We start from the raw sequence: 5,344 nt of genomic DNA, 5'->3' as shown, positions 1-5,344 counted from the left end.
GTCTAGGTGGCCTCCCCTGCCATAGGTAGGGGACTTCGTCTGTCCGAATATTAATAAGGGATTTCGTGATCTTTCCGGATTTGTGAAATGACCTACACAAACACCTCAGGTGGCGGAGAACTGGTGGAAATGATGAAGAGTGGCGTCCAAGACGAAGAACTACACGGAGGTTGACGACTTCATTCAGAATCGCGTGGTCAATTACCTCTACAACGGCGGACAGGGGTCGACTCATTCCGACTGACCATCTGGTCTTGTTGCGAAATCGCGACAGGCCCAAGCAGAAACTGGTGAGTGACGACCAGCCATATGACGTCACTTGATGTCGATGTTGCAATATTTCCTGTGTAAAGATGACAATGGGCAAAGCTGCATGAGTTCGTATATGGTTCATGTCATCCATTGTGCTGACGTTTCGGATGTCCAGATAACAGAAAAAATGCAAGAGTTGGATGAAAGGTGTCAAGCAAAACTAGTCGTTCCAAAAGCACGCAAAGCTGGTCAGTCAAAATGGAAACGTAGACAAAACACGGAAGCAGGATACCAAGCAACACGCATGACAGCCCAACGCACAAGGCGTCGGCAGCCATATTTTAGTCACTCTTAAGTTCTATCACCCCATTTTGACATTTTATCTTTTCTGGATCATTACCTTCTTTGCCTTCATCGCTTTTCATCTTTGCCCGAGAACTTTCCATTTTGATTTTCACCATTACGTTTAAACTCCCAGCTACACGTGTCTCCAATGTCCTCGATGTACCTTGCTACAATGTGTCATGCAATAGGCGGGGTTTGGCTGTCGCGCCATACCGTCTGAAATTTACGATCACCTACGGGAACGATTCAGGCCTAGCTTGGTGAATAGCTGCCGTTATTACCAGGACAGCGACGTCTATGGTTCGTGACGCGGCTCAATCGAATCGACCTGTACATTCTGGCACACCCCTTCGTTTCAGCTGGAAGCCATCGCCGTGTGATGGACGAAAATGGCGAGTTTCCGCCGCTGGAGCTGGAGGACGAGGACCCCACTCTAGATTGGCAAAACTACGGTAACAGCCTCAGAAGCGGCAGTCCTCACAGGCGCTCTACCTCGATGTTCATCACGATCTCATGCGTTCTAAAAAGTCATTGGTTTTATTGGCATCCAAGTTATCACGGAGTTTTGGAAATGTTTTGTACAACTGCATCATGATACGGAAGATGGAAGCCGAAAGGTCTCTTCAGTAGTTATCCTATTTGCTGTTACGTTTTGTTACATCACGTTTAGTTCATTTAATTCCATCGAGTAATTACATCACTGCTACTTCATCACTTATAGGACAACTATCTGATAAAAAACATTTTATTCATTGCAACTGCAACTCTTGTTTACGTTTTCCCACACCTAATATGAGGTCGATGAAACCTTATTGGTGGAACGCTAAGCCAATCACATGTGACAATCGGTAGCCGCTGATTGCGGGTGGCATATTTCGTTGAACTAGGGGTTGTGTTACCAGTCAAGCATGGTAAAACCATTTCACTGGTTCCGATGACAAATTATGGCCGCAAGTCAGATAACCAGATAGTTTGAAGATGTGGAGCATGAAAGCACATGTAGCGAACGTGGTGTTGTACTTTTTCTCCTAACTTAAAGCCAAGCAAATTCATGTCAGGTCGCAATTTGCAGTTGTCTGAGTCGGGACACCTCTTTACAGTTCACATTCTTATAAATGTTTAAAAAGGGAACCTGACTTAGGCAACTATAAATGCAGTGTCATTAATGACCACTGCATTTGACTCAACTTTTGATAACCGCTTAACAAGCTCTCCTGTCCGTTTAACAGGGTATTATGAAGGCCGATGAAAGAAAACATGCAATCAAATAGATGACATCACCATGGCATGACTTAGAATAACTGCAAACCTTGTTCTTCGACGCAAATTATCCAAGTGCAACTCGTAAGGGAATGCTAATGGTTTAAAGGTGGCTCCCTTGGTGGGTTGGAACTGTTGAGGGAAAATAGAAGTAGCGACGATCATCTAACGACGTGCAAGCTAATAGATGAGAGAAACCAGAATGTCCCCAATAATTCGATTGAAATGCCGTGAATGTGTTGGAAAACATGCTAAGTCCGCGTGCATGTCAGAATGTCCTGTCGAGAGGAGGCACGTGCCGTTGCTGTAGCTGCACATGCGCCCCTGACAAAGTGTCCTGTCGAGAGGAGGCACGTGCCGTTGCTGTAGCTGCACATGCGCCCCTGACAAAGTGTCCTGTCAGAGGAGGCACGTGCCGTTGCTGTAGCTGCACATGCGCCCCTGACAAAGTGTCCTGTCGAGAGGAGGCACGTGCCGTTGCTGTAGCTGCACATGCGCCCCTGACAAAGTGTCACGGCGAGAGGAGGCACGTGCCGTTGCTGTAGCTGCACATGCGCCCCCACAAAGTGTCCTGTCGAGAGGAGGCACGTGCCGTTGCTGTAGCTGCACATGCGCCCCTGACAAAGTGTCCTGTCGAGAGGAGGCACGTGCCGTTGCTGTAGCTGCACATGCGCCCCTGACAAAGTGTCCTGTCGAGAGGAGGCACGTGCCGTTGCTGTAGCTGCACATGCGCCCCTGACAAAGTGTCCGGCGAGAGGAGGCACGTGCCGTTGCTGTAGCTGCACATGCGCCCCTGACAAAATGTCCTGTCGAGAGGAGGCACGTGCCGTTGCTGTACTGCACATGCGCCCCTGGCAGTGTCACGCGAGAGGAGGCACGTGCCGTTGCTGTAGCTGCACATGCGCCCCTGACAAAGTGTCACGGCGAGAGGAGACACGTGCCGTTGCTGTAGCTGCACATGCGCCCCTGACAAAGTGTCACGGCGAGAGGAGGCACGTGCCGTTGCTGTAGCTGCACATGCGCCCCTGGCAGTGTCACGGCGAGCAACCACTGCCGCCACTTATTACTCCAAGCTGTGAAGTTGTTTGCTTTTCGCCTGTGAAGTTACTACTCCGCTCCTCTATGTGACTCGCCTGCAGACAAGCAAAAGTATCGTTTTTGCTGCTTCAAGCTAGAGGAGACGGGCGCAGTCAACGAGGCATCCGCTACTATGTATGCTGAACGCCACCTCCATCCACAACGACTGGCTAAGCGGCTGCTGCACTTCTTTCCGCGCGCCTCATCAATGACACTACATGGCGGACGAGTACTACGGGCGAAAACGTCCTAACATTGCCATTGTCAACGAGGATCCGGCTATGTGAAGTACATGCTGAATTACGGCGTTGGACGTGCATGAGCGCTGCTTTGGTAACTTCATGTGCCCTGAGGACCAAAGAGCTCGCGTACGGACGTGCTGGGCACCGAGATCGTGCAAGTCGCCGCCAACACGAATTACAAGGGGTCAGTGAGGCAATCTTTCTTGACTCTCGTCAAATTTGGGGAAGGCGTATACAACGAGTGGGGTAAGAAAGTTTAGAATATAGGTGCCTGCAGAAGCCGAATGTTGCTGTTGGCCGAGTGGGCTATCTGTACACTGATGTTGTTGCCTCTAATTCCTGGGCGTAAACGTGACTAAAAGAACTGGCGATTGGAAGATGTGAATGAGTTGACCCCATGCATCTGCAGGCAGTTTTCTCTCTATGTTTTGCCGTTTGTCTTGTCATATGTGTGCTTTGCTTTATTGATTTGGCGTGGATATGCATTCTGGTAGGTATTAGGGCTCTGAACGTATGGTGATAAATGCCGAGACCCCAAAGCGAGCTGCAACCGACAATGGCCTAACTCACTGGTTGGCTGCCGCCTACAGGTACGTCTACTGGGGGGAGTATCCCCTATCCTTCGCGGCCTGTCTGGTCAAGGAGTGCTACAGGCTTATTCTGCTAGAGTAAGTCACTTGTGCCATACAACAAATCATGACTTGATTTGTCACTCAGTTATCCAAATGTGTGATTTTTGACGCGAGCAGGTGCTGAGCTTAGTGGCTGACAGTCTTCGCACGATGGAGCTTCCCTGTATAGCGCACATGTAGATAATGTTTCAAATTGTCCTCACAATAAAGTTTAAAATGACGTGCTGATCTCAAAACCAATTTATATGTTAGCTGTCTAATATACTATCAGTCCTTATAGTGACAATCCGTCTCAATAAACCAAACTATAGATTTGCCGTTTGTTCGCTGAAGTGTCACAGTCTGCAATGGATTTACATTTTCAACAAAACGATTACGCTAATGAGAGAACGTGTGAAAGCGAGCAGCCAACCTGCAACTGACCACCGCCAGGGGGCGGACCCAGACACCCAGGACACCAACGGTAACACCACGGCGCATATGCTGGTCATTTACGACAAAATGGTGAGTCGCAGACCTGACCGGAGTCGTTGCAGTGCAGAGACAGCGCGGGCGCATAAGAACATACGGCCTCAAGGGGTGTGAACACATTGTCTGTGCAGGGATGTGAACACTTACTGCTTGAGTTACACTAAACGATGTGTGAGGGATTTGACATGAAGATGATATGCGGCAATTCTTACCGAAATCCCCCTTATTTTGGATTCTTGCTGAATTTTTTAACGTTTAACATGGTGATGACTGTTAGTTGCATGCATCGCAGATGTCTTCTTTCACCGAGATCAGTTTGCAGAACCAGGGATACAGTTCACAAGCGTATTGGTATTCATGCAAGCGATCCGCGACATCCACATGCGTGTGTGTTGCACATCGCCTCTCCATGGATGACCACTTGGAAGCCTGACTGGCAGCCGGGTGGTGTTCTTCCGTTTGTGTGTGTGTGTGTGTGTGTGTGGTGTGTGTGTGTGTGTGTGTGTTGTGTGGTGTGTGTGTGTGTGTGTGGTGTGTGTGTGTGGTTGTGTGTGTGTGTGTGTGTGTGTGTGTGTTCCCTATCGCAAAATGCGAATGTTCTGCATTTAGCACTTCTGCTCGCTCAAGGCACTCGCTAACGTACTGATGGTAGACCCATAAGAACTGGGGACATTTTCCCGGTTGCCGCCTAATATGCTTTTAGCAGACGAGTGATGGAAGCCGCTACACAAACAGTGTCCGTGTGCCGCACTGTCATCGCAACAGTGCGATCTCACTGACCAAATTTTTTTAGCTGTGACCAGCTGGAGGTGAATGCTTCTTGGTTTCGTAGGCAGTCATTCCTTGTAGCTAACAGTCCCAGACCCTTTTGATGTCATCTAGCGTACACACACACGCACGCACACACACACGTGTCACGTGTCTTTCAGGTCAGCCAAGCTACTGGAGGGTGAGAGAGGCTGCAGAGGCGCGATCGACGTCAGCTAACCTAGTGGCGCCGTGGCAATGCATGTCTTTCCAGACCAACGCAACGGACGCAAAATTGAGTGATATTGTTTTGGTGCC

Source organism: Pollicipes pollicipes, unplaced genomic scaffold, assembly GCF_011947565.3.
Source record: "Pollicipes pollicipes isolate AB1234 unplaced genomic scaffold, Ppol_2.1 Scaffold_4740;HRSCAF=5597_pilon_pilon_pilon, whole genome shotgun sequence".
Classification (NCBI taxonomy): Eukaryota; Metazoa; Arthropoda; class Thecostraca; order Pollicipedomorpha; family Pollicipedidae; genus Pollicipes; species Pollicipes pollicipes.
The sequence above is the reverse complement of the archived record's forward strand: the minus strand, read 5'-3'. Positions refer to the sequence as shown.